At 42.4% G+C, this 19946-nt stretch overlaps 1 protein-coding gene across 10 annotated transcripts in view; it reads right to left on the reverse strand.

Moving 5' to 3' along the window:
• The window catches only part of ppfibp1b (PPFIA binding protein 1b), a 96431-nt gene that overhangs the window by 52082 nt on the left and 24403 nt on the right, over positions 1-19946 (reverse strand). The window contains exons 1-2 of one of the 10 annotated variants that reach the window (XM_073929234.1): positions 1306-2818; positions 613-1223 (exon numbers count right to left, since the gene is read on the reverse strand). The gene's annotated coding sequence lies outside the window, so the exon portion shown is untranslated. 10 annotated transcript variants of the gene reach the window in all.

Consider the following 19946-nt stretch of genomic DNA (forward strand, 5'->3'; position numbering starts at 1 on the left):
AAATCACCCAAATCAATATAAAAATGCAAGATTTCTTTCCAAATAGAGCTATTTAAGCCATCTGGTAAAATTGTATTAGCGCTGCACAACCTATATTGTATAAATAAAAATTTATGTTATCCAAGTATTAGCAAATGCAAAATCTGTAACACAGAAAATTGTGATTAATTATTGTTTGTGCAAAATATTTGTGTGTTGCATGTCTTGGATGTTAATCAGATAGGGTGTTACTATCCTTGACCTCACCATCCCAATAGGTGCTTTTCTGCTATTGGCTAGAGAAGCCCAAAAGTGAACCTAAAGCTGAAAATAAATTCCAATGGAGGCAGTTGAAATAATGAAAATCATAACAGTCAATAAGAGTCAGAATATCAGTCATTAACAGTGTTTTAAAGTCTGAATGTTTAAACCTTGAATTTTCGTTGTTGCCTAAATTAGGTTTAATAAGATCAAAGAAATATCTATAACCCGTTTATTTTAGTATAATCATTCCACATATTAATGACATTTAAAAATAGCTAATATTGTTGGCGACAACAGCCTAGTGTTCGAGTGAGCTGAAATATAGCACTGAGGTGCTTACGGCAACCCAGGTTCAATTCTTATCTTGATGTTCTTTGCCGATCCTTCCCCTCTCGGTCTCCCTCTCTACTGTCCTTTCAAATAAAGGTGAAAGTCCATTTTAAATTTCTCAAGGGAAATGTTATATTTAATGTTATATATGCATGAAATATCAATGGACCCTTTTTCGAAGACTGTTATGACCTGGTGAACGGTCATCATAATCTTAAATCCTTAAAAGTTTTTAACATTTAGATTTTTTTAAGTGTATGTATATTTATATGCTTTTGTGAAAGTATTGTATCATCTTTGCATCAAATTAAAAAAAACTAATTACCGCGTGCGTGAGGTTTTTCTAATGCAGTGTCTATGAGCAGGACAGTAAATCTGACATTAATCTCTGCCGTTATCAGTCTCACACAATTTTGATGTCTTGAACACCATTGTGGAGTTTTTCTTTCATTATTTCAGCAAATGGGATTGTAAAAAATATATTTGTGGTACTCTCCCATTCACTGTGCTCGAAGTTTACTCAACAATGACAATGCTTTCTGCTACACTGTAAAAACAAATCATGTTGCCAAAATTTTTTAGTTGACACAAATTAACTTTCCTAGTCATCTTAACTACTACTAGAGTTAAACTGACAAAAAAATTACAGTGTATATATATATATATATATATATATATATATATATATATATATATATATATATATATATATATATATATATATATATATATATATATATAATTTACAGTGTACTAAGAAACACAAAAATGTGAAGAGTCCACATGCACAAAAACTTATCAGTATTTTTCCCAGTATCAGGCAAGTTTAGTTGCTATAGCTATGGCTATATTTTAGGCACGGGCCAGTATAAGATTCTGACAGTATGATAACCTTGGATAAAATTTTTTTTTTAAAATCACGGTTTCACGGTATTGTGATAACTTCTCTAAAATATATTCATTTTTTTAATGTCTGGATAAAAAAAAAAATTCCCCATTAAACACAATATATTTATTTTGAGAAACATTTATAATATTTTGTAACGGTAAACATGTCAGGCTAAATAATTTTATAAATCACAGACTTCTGCCGTGTTCATTTGTTTCAAAAACACAGATTTCTTTACAATTTAAAACAGCATCTTTGGATATCTTTTCTGCTGGAGAAACTGCTGTCCTAAAAGACAAAAAAATCTTACACATACCTATATTATTACAGAAAATAAGGTATTACAGACAATTTTGGTGGTTTTAAAACCTTGACTTTTCCAAACCGCAGTATACCTTGAAAAAGGTTATCATCCCATGCCTACTATATTTAAATAATCATTAAATATTAATATTTTAACCAATTCTATACTTTGTTTAGGATTAAACAGTTCAATGCTGAAAAGAGATGATATGAGGTTTAAGTAGTAGGTTTTATGTTTGGTCAATTAAGTGTGTGGATAGTAACAATTGTGATGTAGAATCAAAATCAGAATCAGTTTTATTGCCAAGTGTGCTTCACACACACAAGGAATTTGTTTTGGCTACAGAAGCTTCCAGTGTACATAAAGTGACAAAGCAAAATAAATATGAAAAAGACGATAAACATTAAACAGAGATGCAGTTTCCATCTGTGTCTGCTTTCTCACAAAATATAATGATTTGCTCAGTAGGCCGAAAGCAATTTTTTTTATGGCTGTTAAACCACAAGTGTTTTTAAAATGAGATGGAAATCTGAACAAGTCATGCACTTTTGACCTCTGGAAATGGTTTTAAATGGACAACCACAAAACACTTTATATTTAGCCATATTTATCCATCAACTGTATCGAAAATTCATTCTCAAGACAAGTGAACAAAGTATGAATTTCATTCTGCTAGTGACAATGAAGCTCTTGCAGCTTGAAAATGAATCTTAAAACCAGGTATAATCAGTGAAAGTAATATCAAAACTAAACTTCTAAATCTTGTATGGAGCAATGTTTTCATCTGGATGGGGTCTCCCTGTGGTGGTTCCTTGGGGTGAAAGGTTGGCTGGTTCTCAGCTCGCTGCTGTTCCCCGGGTAACACAGTCAAGCTCCAACCATTAGCCACAGATTTTAAAGAATAACTGAGCCATTTATTTCAATTATTGGCACAGTGCTTGTGTTGCTGCTGGGGACACTGGGTACTTTGTTGGGACTAGCTGGACACGCTGTTAGGCCTTGCTGGCTCGTGGCCCGAGAACACAGCAGAGGCATTCTTAAAGTTTTAATCCTGAAAATTAAAGCTGCAAGCAGCGATGATAGGGACCTCGCACCCGGGCTCACCGCCGCCCGGTGACCTTACGATGACAGAGAACAGCGAACAATAATAATTTAAGCCAATATTATTTAAAAAATCTAAGAAAATCACAGATTTATGCCAAACTTCCTCCTGTCAGCAGGTGGCACTATAACTGTGACTCAAGATTGGCATGTAGATGTCTTCTGGAGAGGAATCTTATTAACCATGTGACGTTTCAGGCACATGGGACATTGTGTGGTTGAGTTATAATCCAAACTACCTTCTGCCAGCAGGTGGCGTTAAGACTGACTCAATATTGTTATGTGGATGTGTTCAGTAGCGGATTTTTATCAATCATGTGAAGTTTCAGGCAGATCAGATATTGTGTGGTTGAGTTATAAGGACTTCCTGTTCCATGGCGAAGTGTTGAGGTTTGTCATGCCGCCACAGACACACCCCTCGGTGAAAACTCGAAATCTTCACAATATATCACCGATACAGCTTTCAGATGACACCACTCAAATTTGGTGCTGATACGATAAAGTTTGTGGGAGGAGTTTGTTACTCTGTAAATCATGTCAGTTCCTGTGGCCAGCAGGTGGCGCTATAACTGTATCTGGATATCGATATGTAAACGTGTTCAGGTCAGGACTCTTATCAAGCGTGTGACATTTTAGACAGATCGGACATTGTATGGCCGAGTGACAAGCCAAACTACCTTCTGCCAGCAGGTGGCGCTATGACTATGACTCAATATTATTATGTAGATTTATTATGTAGATGTGCTCAGGAGAGGACTTTTATCAATCATGTGAAGTTTCAGGCAAATCGGACATTGTATGGTAGAGTTATAAGGACTTCCTGTTCCATGGCGAAGCGTTGAGGTTTGTCATGCCACCACAGACACGTCCCTCTGCAAAAACTCTAGATCTTTACAATATATCATCGCTAGAGCTTTCAGATGACACCACTCTATTTTGGTGCTGATACGGGAAAGTTTGTGGTAGGAGTTTGTTATAGTGTCAAACATGTCATTTCCTGTGGCCAGCAGGTGGCGCTATAACTGTAACTGGATACCGGCACGTAAACCTGATCAGGTCAGGACTGTTATTAAATGTGTGAATTTTGAGGCAGATCTGATACTGCATGCCTGAGTTATAACGACTTCCTGTTTTGTGGCGAATCATCAAAGTTTGCGAGGCCGCCACGGACACGCCCATCGACAAAAACTCTAAAGCTTCGCAATTTAACATCGCCAAGGCCTTTAGATGATAAAACCCAATTTTGGTGTCGATCGGATAAAATCCTTAGGAGGAGTTCGTTAAAATACAACGCCTGGAAATGGCAAAAATGCCACTTTTTCGCCGCAGGAAGTTAAAAATATCTGACTTCCTGTTGGGTTTGAGATATGGCTCCAAGAGACTTTTTCGTATGTTTTGGCGTGTTTGAGGTGTGTGCCAATTTTCGTGCATGTGCGTGATTCGTAGCTCGGGGGCTCGTCCGTTTAATTTTTCTAGGTGGCGCTGTCGAGTCATTTTGCCACGCCCACTTCAATATTGTTATGTGGATGTGTTCAAGAGATGACGTTTATCAACCATGTGAAGTTTCAGGCAGATCGGACATTGTGTGGTTGAGTTATAAGGACTTCCTGTTCCATGGCGAAGCGTTGAGGTTTGTCATACCGCCACGGACACGCCCCTTTGCGAAAACTCTAGATCTTCACAATATATCATCGCTAGAGCTTTCAGATAACACCACTCAAATTTGGTGCTGATACGAAAAAATTTGTGGGAGGAGTTTATTACTCCGTAAATCATGTCATTTCCTGTGGCCAGCAGGTGGCGCTATAACTATGTCTGGATATTGGCATGTAAACGTGTTCAGGTCAGGACGCTTATCAAGCGTGTGAATTTTGAGGCAGATCTGATAATGCATGCCTGAGTTATAACGACTTCCTGTTTTGTGGTGAATCATCAAAGTTTGCGAGGGCGCCACCGACACGCCCATCGACAAAAACTCTAAAGCTTCGCAATTTAACATCGCCAAGGCCTTTAGATGATAAAACCCAATTTTGGTGTCGATCGGATAAAATCCCTAGGAGGAGTTCGTTAAAATACAACGCCTGGAAATGGCAAAAACACCACTTTTTCGCCGCAGGAAGTTAAAAATATCCGACTTCCTGTTGGGTTTGAGATATGGCTCCAAGAGACTTTTTCGTATGTTTTGGCGTGTTTGAGGTGTGTGCCAATTTTCGTGCATGTGCGTGATTCGTGTATCGGGGGCTCATCCGTTTAATTTTTCTAGGTGGCGCTGTCGAGTCATTTTGCCACGCCCACTTCCGAGACCCATATCAACCTGCTATTTACACCGCGTTTGGTGTGTGTGCAAATTTTCATGAGTTTTCGGGCATGTTTAGACCCTCAAAAGTGCCCCGATAGGGGGCGGAATAATAATAATAATAATTAAAGCTGCAAGCAGCGATGAAAGGGACCTCGCACCCGGGCTCACCGCCACCCGGTAGCCTCAGGATAACAGAGAACAGCGAACAATATTAATTTCAGCCGATATATATAAAGAACCTGAGAAAAATCACAGATTTATGCCAAACTTCCTCCTGTCAGCAGGTGGCGCTATAACTGTGACTCAAGATCGGCATGTAGATGTCTTTAGGAGAGGCATCTCATCTAACCTGTGAATTTTCAGGCAGATCGGACATTGTGTGGCTGAGTTATAAGCCAAACTACCTTCTGCCAGCAGGTGGCGTTATGACTGACTCAATATTGTTATGTGGATGTGTTCAGGAGTGGACTTTTATCAACCATGTGAAGTTTCAGGCAGATATGAGATTGTGTGGAGATTGTGTTATAAGACAAACTACATTCTGCCAGCAGGTGGCGCAATTAAAGACTCAATATTATTATGTAGATGTGCTCAGGAGAGGACTTTTATCAACCATGTGAAGTTTCAGGCAGATCGGACATTGTGTGGCTGAGTTATAAGCCAAACTACCTTCTGCCAGCAGGTGGCGCTATGACTGACTCAATATTGTTATGTATATTTGTTCAGGAGAGGACTTTTATCAACCATGTGAAGTTTCAGGCAGATCAGACATTGTGTGGTTGAGTTATAAGAACTTCCTGTTCCATGGCGAAGCGTTGAGGTTTGTCATGCCGCCACGGACACGCCCCTCTTCAAAAACTCTAGATCTTCACATTATATCATCGCTTGAGCTTTCAGATAACACAACCCAAATTTGGTGCTGATACGAAAAAATTTGTGGAAGGAGTTTATTACTCTGTAAATCATGACATTTCCCGTGGCCAGCAGGTGGCGCTATAACTGTATCTGGATATCGGCATGTAAACATGTTCTGGTCTGGACTTATATTAAACATGTGAATTTTGAGGCAGATCGGATAATGCATGCCTGAGTTATAATCACGTCCGGTTTTGTGGCGAATCGTCAAAGTTTGCGAGGCCGCCACGGACACGCCCATCGACAAAACCTCTAAAGCTTCGCAATTTAACATCGCCAAGGCCTTTAGATGACAAAACCCAATTTTGGTGTCGATAGGATAAAATCCCTAGAAGGAGTTCGTTAAGATACAAAGCCTGGAAATGGCAAAAATGCCACTTATTTGCCGCAGGAAGTTAAAAATATCCGACTTCCTCTTGGGTTTGAGATATGGCTCCAAGAGACTTTTTCGTATGTTTTGACGTGTTTGAGGTGTGTGCCAATTTTCGTGCATGTGCGTGATTCGTAGATCAGGGGCTCGTCCGTTTAATTTTTATAGGTGGCGCTGTCGAGTCATTTTGCCACGCCCACTTCAATTTTGTTATGGGGATGTGTTCAGGAGAGGACTTTTATCAACCATCTGAAGTTTTAGGCAGATTGGACATTGTGTGGTTGAGTTATAATAACTTCCTGTTCCATGGCGAAGCGTTGAGGTTTGTCATGCCGCCACGGACACACCCCTCTGCAAAAACTCTAGATCTTCACAATATATCATTGCTAGGGCTTTCAGATAACACCACTCAAATTTGGTGCGGACACGAAAAAATTTGTGGGAGGAGTTTGTTACGATGTAAAACATGTCATTTCCTGTAGCCAGCAGGTGGCGCTATAACTGTATCTGGATATCGGCAAGTACACGTGTTCAGGTTAGGACTCTTATCAAACGTGTGAATTTTGAGGCAGATCTGATAATGCATGCCTGAGTTATAACGACTTCCTGTTTTGTGGCGAATCGTCAAAGTTTGCGAGGCCGCCACAGACACGCCCATCGACAAAAACTCTAAAGCTTCGCAATTTAACATCGCCAAGGCCTTTAGATGACAAAACCCAATTTTGGTGTCGATCGGATAAAATCCCTAGGAGGAGTTCGTTAAAATACAACGCCTGGAAATGGCAAAAACGCCACTTTTTCGCCGCAGGAAGTCAAAAATATCCGACTTCCTGTTGGGTTTGAGATATGGCTCCAAGAGACTTTTTCGTATGTTTTGTCATGTTTGAGGTGTGTGCCAATTTTCGTGCATGTGCGTGATTCGTGGATCGGGGGCTCGTCCGTTTAATTTTTCTAGGTGGCGCTGTCGAGTCATTTTGCCACGCCCACTTCCGAAGCCCATAAAAAACGTAAATTTTCGCCACTTCTGAGGCGTGTGCAAAGTTGCGTGAGTTTTCGGGCATGTTTAGACCCTCAAAATCGCGATTCATTGGAGAGAAGAATAATAATAATTAAAGCTGCAAGCAGCGATGATAGGGACCTCGCACCCGGGCTCACCGCAGCCCGGTGGCCTCAGGATGACAGAGAACAGCGAACAATATTAATTTAAGCCAATGTATATGTAAAAAACCTGAGAAAATCACAGATTTATGCCAAACTTCCTCCTGTCAGCAGGTTGCGCTAAGACTGTGAGTCAATATTGGCATGTAGATGCCTTCAGGAGATAAATTTTATCAACCATGTAATTTTTCAGGCAGATCGAACATTGTTTGGCTGAGTTATAAGTAACTTCCTATTGCCAGCAGGTGGCGCTATGACTGTGACTCATTATTGGCTTGTAGATGTCTTCAGGAGCGGATTTTAATAAACCATGTGAATTTTCAGGCAGGTCAAACATTGTGTGGCTGAGTTATAAGCCAAACTTCCGGTTGCCAGCAGGTGGCGCTATGACTGACTCAATATTGTTATGTGGATGTGTTTAGGAGAGGACTTTTATCAACCATGTGTAGTTTCAAGCAGATCGGACATTGTGTGGTTGAGTTCCTGGTCAATGGCGAAGCGTTGAGGTTTGTCATGCCGCCACGGACACACCCCTCTCCGAAAACTCTAGATCTTCGCAATTTAACATTGCCAAGGCCTTTAGATGACAAAACCAAATTTTGGTATTGATCGGATAAAATCCCTAGGAGGAGTTCGTTAAAATACTACGCCTGGAAATGGCAAAAACGCCACTTTTTTACAGCAGGAAGTTAAAAATATCCGACTTCCTGTTGAGTTTGAGATATGGCTCCAAGAGACTTTTTCGTATGTTTTGGCGTGTTTGAGGTGTGTGCCAATTTTCGTTCATGTGTGTGATTCGTATATCAGGGGCTCGTCCGATTAATTTTGGTAGGTGGCGCTGTCGAGTCATTTTGCCACGCCCACTTCAATATTGTTATGTGGATGTGTTCAGGAGAGGACTTTTATCAACCATGTGAAGTTTCAGGCAGAGCAGACATTGTGTGCTTGAGTTATAAAGCCTTCCTGGTCAATGGCGAAGCGTTGAGGTTTGTCATGCCGCCACGGACACGCCCCTCTCCGAAAACTCTAGATCTTCACAATATATCATTGCTTGAGCTTTTAGATAACACAACCCAATTTTGGTGCTGATACGATAAAATTTGTGGGAGGAGTTTGTTACTCTGTAAAACATGTCATTTCCTGTGGCCAGCAGGTGGCGCTGTAACTGTATCTGGATATTGGCATGTAAACGTGTTCAGGTCAGGACTGTTATTAAACGTATGAATTTTGAGGCAGATCGGATTATGCATGCCTGAGTTATAACGACTTCCTGTTTCGTGGCGAATCGTCAAACTTTGCGAGGCCGCCACGGACACGGCCATCGACGAAAACTCTAAAGCTTCGCAATTTAACATCGCCAAAGCCTTTAGATGACAAAAGCCAATTTTGGTGTCGATCGGATAAAATCCCTAGGAGGAGTTTGTTAAAGTACAACGCCTGGAAATGGCAAAAACGCCACTTTTTCGCCGCAGGAAGTCAAAAATATCCGACTTCCTGTTGGGTTTGAGATATGGCTCCAAGAGACTTTTTCGTATGTTTTGGTGTGTTTGAGGTGTGTGCCAATTTTCGTGCATGTGTGTGATTCGTAGATCGGGGGCTCGTCCGTTTAATTTTTCTAGGTGGCGCTGTCGAGTCATTTTGCCACACCGACTTCCGAGACCCATAATAAACGTAAATTTTCGCCACTTCTGAGGCGTGTGCAAAGTTGCGTGAGTTTTCGGGCATGTTTAGCCCCTCTAAATCGCGATTCATTGGAGAGAAGAATAATAATAATAATTAAAGCTGCAAGCAGCGATGATAGGGACCTCGCACCCGGGCTCACCGCCGCCCAGTGGCCTCAAGATGACAGAGAAGAGTGAACAATAATAATTTAAGCCAATATAAATAAAGAACCTGGGAAAATCACAGATTTATGCCAAACTTCCTCCTGTCAGCAGGTGGCGCTATAACTGTGACTTAAGATTGGCATGTAGATGTCTTCAGGAGAGGAATCTTATCAACCATGTGAGTTTTCAGGCAGGTCAGACATTGTGTGGCTGAGTTATAAGGCAAACTTCCTTCTGCCACCAGATGGCGCTATGCCAGACTTATTATTGTTATGTAGATGTGTTCAGGAGAGGACTTTTATTAACCATGTGAAGTTTCAGGCAGATCGGACTTTGTGTGGTTGAGTTATAATGCAAACTACCATCTGCCAGCAGGTGGCGCTGTAACTGTGACTTAAGATTGGCATGTAGATGCCTTTAGTAATGGAATTTAATCAACCATGTGAAGTTTCAGGCAAATCAGACATTGTGTGGCTGAAATATAAGCCAAACTACCTTCTGCCAGCAGGTGGCGCAATGACTGACTCAATATTGTTATGTGGATGTGTTCAGGAGAAGACTTTTATCAACCATGTGAAGTTTCAGGCAGATCGGATATTGTGTGGCTGAGTTATAAGCAAAACTACCTTCTGTCACTAGGTGGCGCTATGACTGACTCAATATTGGCACGTATATGTGTTCAGGAGAGGACTTTAATCAACCCTGTGAAGTTTCAGGCAGATCGGACATTGTGTGGTTGAGGTATAAGCACTTTTTGTTCCATGGCGAAGCGTTGAGGTTTGTCATGCTGCCACGGACACGCCCCTCTGCAAAAACTCTAGATCTTCACAATATATCATCGCTAAAGCTTTCAGATGACACCACTCAAATTTGGTGCTGATACGATAAAATTTGTGAGAGGAGTTCGTTACAGTGTAAAACATGTCATTTCCTGTGGCCAGCAGGTGGCGCTATAACTGTATCTGGATATTGGCATGTAAACGTGTTCAGGTCAGGACTCTTATCAAACGTGTGAGTTTTGAGGCAGATCGGATAATGCATGCCTGAGTTATAGTGACTTCCTGTTTTGTGGCGAATTGTCAAAGTTTGCGAGGCCGCCACGGACACGCCCATCGACGAAAACTCTAAAGCTTCGCAATTTAACATCGCCAAGGCCTTTAGATGACAAAACCCAATTTTGGTGTCGATCGAATAAAATCCCTAGGAGGAGTTCGTTAAAATACAACGCCTGGAAATGGCAAAAACGCCACTTTTTCGCCGCAGGAAGTTAAAAATATCCGACTTCCTGTTGGGTTTGAGATATGGCTCCTTGAGACTTTTTCGTATGTTTTGGTGTGTTTGAGGTGTGTGCCAATTTTCGTGCATGTGCGTGATTCGTGGATCGGGGGCTCGTCGATTTAATTTTTCTAGGTGGCGCTGTCGAGTCATTTTGCCACGCCCACTTCCGAAGCCCATAACAAACGTAAATTTTCGCCACTTCTGAGGTGTGTGCAAAGTTTCGTGAGTTTTCGGGCATGTTTAGCCCCTCAAAACTGCGATTCATTCCGCGGAAGAAGTCGGAAGAATAATAATAATTAAAGCTGCAAGCAGCGATGATAGGGACCTCGCACCCGGGCTCACCGCCACCCGGTGGCCTCAGGATGACAGAGAACAGCGAACAGTAATAATTTAAGCCGATATATTAAAAAAAATCTGAGAAAATCACCGATTTATGCCAAAGCTCCTCCTCTCAGCAGGTGGCGCTATGACTGTGACTCAAGATTGGCATGTAGATGTCACCAGGAGAGGAATCTTATCAACCATGTAAAGTTTCAGGCAGATCGAACATTGTTTAGCTGAGTTATAAGCCAAACTGCCTTGTGTCAGCAGGTGGCGCTACGACAGACTCAATGTTGTTATGTAGATGTGTTCAGGAGAGGACTTTTATCAACCATGTGGACTTTCAGGCAGATCGGACTTTGTGTGGTTGAGTTATAATGCAAACTACCATCTGCCAGCAGGTGGCGCTATAACTGTGACTTAAGATTGGCATGTAGATGCCTTCAGTAATGGAATTTAATCAACCATGTTAAGTTTCAGGCAGATCGGATGTTGTTTGGCTGAGTTATAAGACTATCTACCTTCTGCCAGCAGGTGGCGTTATGACTGACTCATTACTGTTTTGGGGATGTGTTCAGAAGACGACTTTTATGAGCCATGTCAAGTTTCAGGCTGATCTGACTTTGTTTGGTTGAGATATAAGGACTTCCTGTTCCACGGCGAAACGTTGAGGTTTGTCATGCCGCCACGGACACGCCCCTCTGCAAAAACTCTAGATCTTGACAACATATCATCACTTAAGCTTTCAGATAACAACCCACCAAATTTGGTGCTGATACAAAAAAAAATAGTGGGAGGAGTTTATTACTCTGTAAATCATGACATTTCCTGTGGCCAGCAGGTGGCGCTATAACTCTATCTGGATATTGGCATGTAAACGTGTTCAGGTCAGGACTGTTATCAAACGTGTGAATTTTGAGGCAGATCTGATAATGCATGCCTGAGTTATAATGACTTCCGGTTTTGTGGCGAATCGTCAAAGTTTGCGGGGCCGCCACGGACACGCCCATCGACAAAAACTATAAAGCTCCGCAATTTAACATTGCCAAGGCCTTTAGATGACAAAACCCAATTTTGGTGTCGATAGCATAAAATCCCTAGGAGGAGTTCGTTAAGATACAACGCCTGGAAATGGCAAAAATGCCACTTATTTGCAGCAGGAAGTTAAAAATATCCAACTTCCTGTTGGGCTTGAGATATGGCTCCAAGAGACTTTTTCGTATGTTTTGGCGTGTTTGAGGTGTGTGCCAATTTTCGCTCATGTGCGTGATTCGTAGATCAGGGGCTCGTCTGTTTAATTTTTCTAGGTGGCGCTGTCGAGTCATTTTGCCACGCCCACTTCAATATTGTTATGTGGATGTGTTCAAGAGATGACGTATATCAACCATGTGAAGTTTCAGGCTGATCAGACTTTGTGTGGTTGAGTTATAAGGACTTCCTGTTCCTTGGCGAAGCGTTGAGGTTTGTCATGCCGCCACGGACACGCCCCTCTGCAAAAACTCTAGATCTTCACAATATATCATCACTAGAGCTTTCAGATGACACCACTCTATTTTGGTGCTGATACGAAAAAATTTGTGGGAGGAGTTTGTTACAGTGTAAAACATGTAATTTCCTGTGGCCAGCAGGTGGCGCTATAACTATATCTGGATATTGGCATGTAAACGTGTTCAGGTTAGGACTCTTATGAAGCGTGTGACTTTTGAGGCAGATCGGATAATGTATGCCTGAGTTATAACGACTTCCTGTTTTGTGGCGAATCGTCAAAGTTTGCGAGGCCGCCACGGACACGCCCATCGATGAAAACTCAAAAGCTTCGCAATTTAACATCGCCAAGGCCTTTAGATGACAAAACCCAATTTTGGTGTCGATCGGATAAAATCCCTAGGAGGAGTTCATTAAAATACAACGCCTGGAAATGGCAAAAACGCCACTTTTTGGCCGCAGGAAGTCAAAAATATCCAATTTCCTTTTGGGTTTGAGATATGGCTCCAAGAGACTTTTTCGTATGTTTTGGCGTGTTTGAGGTGTGTGCCAATTTTCGTGCATGTGTGTGATTCGTGGATCGGGGGCTCGTCCGTTTAATTTTTCTAGGTGGCGCTGTCGAGTCATTTTGCCACGCCCACTTCCGAGACCCATATCAACCTGCTATTTACACCGGGTTTGGTGTGTGTGCAAATTTTCATGAGTTTTCGGGCATGTTTAGACCCTCAAAAGTGCCCCGATAGGGGGCGGAATAATAATAATAATAATAATAATAAAAAACGGAGCAATTCCAATAGGGCCTACGCACCGTTTCGGTGCTCGGTCCCTAATTAAAGCTGCAAGCAGCGATGATAGGGACCTCGCACCCGGGCTCACCGCCGCCCGGTGGCCTCAGGATGACAGAGAACAGCGAACAGTAATAATTTAAGCCATTATATTTAAAAAATCTGAGAAAATCACCGATTTATGCCAAACCTCCTCCTCTCAGCAGGTGGCGCTATGACTGTGACTCAAGATTGGCATGTAGATGTCACCAGGAGAGGAATCTTATCAATCATGTGAAGTTTCAGGCAGATCGAACATTGTTTAGCTGAGTTATAAGCCAAACTGCCTTTTGTCAGCAGGTGGCGCTACGACAGACTCAATGTTGTTATGTAGATGTGTTCAGGAGAGGACTTTTATCAACCATGTGAACTTTCAGGCAGATCGGACTTTGTGTGGTTGAGTTATAATGCAAACTACCAACTGCCAGCAGGTGGCGCTATAACTGTGACTTAAGATTGGCATGTAGATGCCTTCAGTAATGGAATTTAATCAACCATGTGAAGTTTCAGGCAGATCGGACATTGTGTGGCTGAGTTATAAGCCAAACTACCTGTTGCCAGCAGGTGGCGCTATGACTGTGACTCAATATTGGCACGTAGATGTCTTCAGGAGAGGACTTTTATCAACCCTGTGAAGTTTCAGGCTGATTGGACATTGTGTGGCTGAGTTATAAGCAAAACTACCTTCTGTCACTAGGTGGCGCTAAGACTGACTCAATATTGGCATTTAGATGTCTTCAGGAGAGGAATTTAATCAACCATGTGAAGTTTCAGGCAGATCAGACATTGTGTGCCTGAGTTATAAGCACTTCCTTTTTCATGGCGAAGCGTTGAGGTTTGTCATGCCACCACATACACGCCCCTCTACGAAAACTCTAGATCTTCACAATATATCATCGCTTGAGCTTTCAGATACACAACCAACCAAATTTGGTGCTGATATGAAAACATTTGTGGGATGAGTTTATTACTTTGTAAATCATGACATTTTCTGTGGTCAGCAGGTGGCGCTGTAACTGTATCTGGATATCGGCATGTAAACTTGTTCTGGTCTGGACTCTTATTAAACATGTGAATTTTGAGGCAGATCGTATAATGCATGCCTGAGTTATAATGACTTCCGGTTTTGTGGCGAATCGTTAAAGTTTGTGAGGCCGCCACGGACACGCCCATCGACAAAACCTCTAAAGCTTCGCAATTTAACATCGCCAAGGCCTTTAGATGACAAAACCCAATTTTGGTGTCGATAGCATAAAATCCCTAGGAGGAGTTCGTTAAGATACAAAGCCTGGAAATGGCAAAAATGCCACTTATTTGCCGCAGGAAGTTAAAAATATCCGACTTCCTGTTGGGTTTGAGTTATGGCTCCAAGAGACTTTTTCGTATGTTTTGGCTTGTTTAAGGTGTGTGCCAATTTTCGTGCATGTGCGTGATTCGTAGATCAGGGGCTCTTCCGTTTAATTTTTATAGGTGGCGCTGTCGAGTCATTTTGCCACGCCCACTTCATTATTGTTATGAGGATGTGTTCAGGAGAGGACTTTTATCCACCATGTTAAGTTTCAGGCAGATCGGACATTGTGTGGTTGAGTTATAAGGACTTCCTGTTCCATGGCGAAGCGTTGAGGTTTGTCATGCCGCCACGGACACGCCCCTCTGCAAAAACTTTAGATCTTCACAATATATCATCGCTAGAGCTTTCAGATGACAACACCCAATTTTGGTGCTGATACAATAAAATTTGGTGAAGTAGTATGTTACAATGTAAAACATGTCGTTTCCTGTGGCCAGCTGGTGGCGCTATAACTCTATCTGGATATTGGCATGTAAACGTGTTCAGGTCAGGACTCTTATTAAACATGTGAATTTTGAGGCAGATCTGATAATGCATGCCTGAGTTATAATGACTTCCGGTTTTGTGGCGAATCGTTAAAGTTTGCAAGGCCGCCACGGACACGGCTATCGACAAAACCTCTAAAGCTTCACAATTTAACATCGCCAAGGCCTTTAGATGACAAAACCCAATTTTGGTGTCGATAGCATAAAATCCCTAGGAGGAGTTTGTTAAGATACAAAGCCTGGAAATGGCAAAAATGCCACTTATTTGCCGCAGGAAGTTAAAAATATCTGACTTCCTGTTGGGTTTGAGATATGGCTCCAAGAGACTTTTTCGTATGTTTTGGCGTGTTTAAGGTGTGTGCCAATTTTCGTGCATGTGCGTGATTCATAGATCAGGGGCTCGTCCGATTAATTTTTGCAGGTGGCGCTGTCGAGTCAATTTGCCACGCCCACTTCAATATTGTCATGTGGATGTGTTCAGGAGAGGACTTTTATCAACCATGTGATGTTTCGGGGAGATCGGACATTGTGTGGTTGAGTTATAAGGACTTCCTGTTCCATGGCGAAGCGTTGAGGTTTGTCATGCCGCCATGGACACGCCCCTCTGCGAAAACTCTAGATCTTTACAATATATCATCGCTAGAGCTTTCAGATAACACAACCCAAATTTGGTGCTGATACGAAAAAATTTGTGGGAGGAGTTTGTTACACTGTAAAACATGTCATTTCCTGTGGCCAGCAGGTGGCGCTATAACTTTATCTGGATATCGGCATATAAACGTGTTCAGGTCAGGACTCTTATCAAGCGTGTGAATTTTGAAGCAGATCGGATAATGCATGCCTGAGTTATAACGACTTCCTGTTTTGTGGCGAATCATCAAAGTTTGCGAGGCCGCCACGGACACGCCCATCGACGAAAACTCTAAAGCTTCGCAATTTAACATCGCCAAGGCCTTTAGATGACAAAACCCAATTTTGGTGACGATCGGATAAAATCCCTAGGAGGAGTTCGTTAAAATACAACGCTTGGAAATGGCAAAAACGCCACTTTTTCGCCGCAGGAAGTCAAAAATATCCGACTTCCTGTTGGGTTTGAGATATGGCTCCAAGAGACTTTTTCGTATGTTTTGGCGTGTTTGAGGTGTGTGCCAATTTTCGTGCATGTGTGTGATTCGTGGATCGGGGGCTCGTCCGTTTAATTTTTCTAGGTGGCGCTGTCGAGTCATTTTGCCACGCCCACTTCCGAGACCCATATCAACCTGCTATTTACACCGGGTTTGGTGTGTGTGCAATTTTTCGTGAGTTTTCGGGCATGTTTAGACCCTCAAAAGTGCCCCGATTGGGGGCGGAATAATAATAATAATAATAATAATAATAAAAAACGGAGCAATTCCAATAGGGCCTACGCACCGTTTCGGTGCTCGGTCCCTAATTAAAGCTGCAAGCAGCGATGATAGGGACCTCGCACCCGGGCTCACCGCCGCCCGGTGGCCTCAGGATTACAGAGAACAGCGAACAGTAATAATTTAAGCCATTTTATTTAAAAAATCTGAGAAAATCACAGATTTATGCCAAACCTCCTCCTCTCAGCAGGTGGCGCTATGACTGTGACTCAAGATTGGCATGTAGATGTCACCAGGAGAGGAATCTTATCAACCATGTGAAGTTTCAGGCAGATCGAACATTGTTTAGCTGAGTTATAAGCCAAACTGCCTTTTGTCAGCAGGTGGCGCTATGACAGACTCAATGTTGTTATGTAGATGTGTTCAGGAGAGGACTTTTATCAACCATGTGAACTTTCAGGCAGATCGGACTTTGTGTGGTTGAGTTATAATGCAAACTACCATCTGCCAGCAGGTGGCGCTATAACTGTGACTTAAGATTGGCATGTAGATGCCATCAGTAATGGAATTTAATCAACCATGTGAAGTTTCAGGCAGATCGGATGTTGTTTGGCTGAGTTATAAGCCTATCTACCTTCTGCCAGCAGGTGGCGTTATGACTGACTCATTACTGTTTTGCGGATGTGTTCAGAAGAGGACTTTTATCAATCATGTGAAGTTTCAGGCTGATCGGACATTGTGTGGTTGAGTTATGAGGACTTGCTGTTCCATGGCGAAGCGTTGAGGTTTGTCATGCCGCCACGGACACGCCCCTTTGCAAAAACTCTAGATCTTGACAATATATCATCACTTAAGCTTTCAGATAACAACCCACCAAATTTGGTGCTGATACGAAAAAATTTGTGGGAGGAGTTTATTACTCTGTAAATCATGACATTTCCTGTGGCCAGCAGGTGGCGCTATAACTGTATCTGGATATCGGCATGTAAACGTGTTCTAGTCTGGACTCTTTTTAAACATGTGAATTTTGAGGCAGATCTGATAATGCATGCCTGAGTTATAGTGACTTCCTGTTTTGTGGCGAATTGTCAAAGTTTGCGAGGCCGCCACGGACACGCCCATCGACGAAAACTCTAAAGCTTCGCAATTTAACATCGCCAAGGCCTTTAGATGACAAAACCCAATTTTGGTGTCGATCAGATAAAATCCCTAGGAGGAGTTCGTTAAAATACAACGCCTGGAAATGGCAAAAATGCCACTTTTTCGCCGCAGGAAGTTAAAAATATCTGACTTCCTGTTGGGTTTGAGATATGGCTCCAAGAGACTTTTTGGTATGTTTTGGCATGTTTGAGGTGTGTGCCAATTTTCGTGCATGTGCGTGATTCGTGGATCGGGGGCTCGTCCGTTTAATTTTTCTAGGTGGCGCTGTCGAGTCATTTTGCCACGCCCACTTCCGAGACCCATATCAACCTGCTATTTACACCGCGTTTGGTGTGTGTGCAAATTTTCATGAGTTTTCGGGCATGTTTAGACCCTCAAAAGTGCCCCGATAGGGGGCGGAATAATAATAATAATAATGAAAGGGACCTCGCACCCGGGCTCACCGCCACCCGGTGGCCTCAGGATGACAGAGAACAGCGAACAGTAATAATTTAAGCCAATATGTTTAAAAAAAATCGGAGAAAATCACCGATTTATGCCAAACCTCCTCCTCTCAGCAGGTGGCGCTATGACTGTGACTCAAGATTGGCATGTAAATGTCACCAGGAGAGGAATCTTATCAACCATGTGAAGTTTCAGGCAGATCGAACATTGTTTAGCTGAGTTTTAAGCCAAACTACCAATTGTCAGCAGGTGGCGCTACGACAGACTCAATGTTGTTATGTAGATGTGTTCAGGAGAGGACTTTTATCAACCATGTGAACTTTCAGGCAGATCGGACTTTGTGTGGTTGAGTTATAATGCAAACTACCATCTGCCAGCAGGTGGCGCTATAACTGTGACTTAAGATTGGCATGTAGATGCCTTCAGTAATGGAATTTAATCAACCATGTGAAGTTTCAGGCAGATCGGATGTTGTTTGGCTGAGTTATAAGCCTATCTACCTTCTGCCAGCAGGTGGCGTTATGACTGACTCATTACTGTTTTGGGGATGTGTTCAGAAGAGGACTTTTATGAGCCATGTGAAGTTTCAGGCTGATCTGACTTTGTGTGGTTGAGATATAAGGACTTCCTGTTCCACGGCGAAGTGTTGAGGTTTGTCATGCCGCCACGGACACGCCCCTCTGCAAAAACTCTAGATCTTGACAATATATCATCACTTAAGCTTTCAGATAACAACCCACCAAACTTGGTGCTGATACAAAAAAAAATAGTGGGAGGAGTTTATTACTCTGTAAATCATGACATTTCCTGTGGCCAGCAGGTGGCGCTATAACTGTATCTGGATATTGGCATGTAAACGTGTTCTGGTCTGGACTCTTATTAAACATGTGAATTTTGAGGCAGATCGGATAATGCATGCCTAAGTTATAATGACTTCCGGTTTTGTGGCGAATCGTAAAGTTTGCGGGGCCGCCATGGACACGCCCATCGACAAAAACTATAAAGCTCCGCAATTTAACATCGCCAAGGCCTTTAGATGACAAAACCCAATTTTGGTGTCGATAGCATAAAATCCCTAGGAGGAGTTTGTTAAGATACAACGCCAGGAAATGGCAAAAATGCCACTTATTTGCAGCAGGAAGTTAAAAATATCCGACTTCCTGTTGGGTTTAAGATATGGCTCCAAGAGACTTTTTCGTATGTTTTGGCGTGTTTGAGGTGTGTGCCAATTTTCGCGCATGTGCGTGATTCGTAGATCAGGGGCTCGTCCGTTATATTTTTCTAGGTGGCGCTGTCGAGTCATTTTGCCACGCCCACTTCAATATTGTTATGTGGATGTGTTCAAGAGATGACGTATATCAATCATATGAAGTTTCAGGCTGATCAGACTTTGTGTGGTTGAGTTATGAGGACTTCCCGTTCCTTGGCAAAGCGTTGAGGTTTGTCATGCCGCCACGGACACGCCCCTCTGCAAAAACTCTAGATCTTTACAAAATATCACCGATAGAGCTTTCAGATGACACCACTCAATTTTGGTGCTGATACCATAAAATTTGTGGGAGGAGTTTGTTACAGTGTAAAACATGTCATTTCCTGTGGCCAGTAGGTGGCGCTATTTCTGTATCTGGATATTGGCATGTAAATGTGTTCTGGTCTGGACTCTTATCAAACGTGTGAATTTTGAGGCAGATCGGATAATGCATGCCTGAGTTATAACGACTTCCTGTTTTGTGGCGAATCGTCAAAGTTTGCGAGGCCGCCACGGACACGCCCATCGACGAAAACTCTAAAGCTTCGCAATTTAACATCGCCAAGGCCT

This window comes from Danio rerio, chromosome 18, assembly GCF_049306965.1.
Source record: "Danio rerio strain Tuebingen ecotype United States chromosome 18, GRCz12tu, whole genome shotgun sequence".
Classification (NCBI taxonomy): domain Eukaryota; kingdom Metazoa; phylum Chordata; class Actinopteri; order Cypriniformes; family Danionidae; genus Danio; species Danio rerio.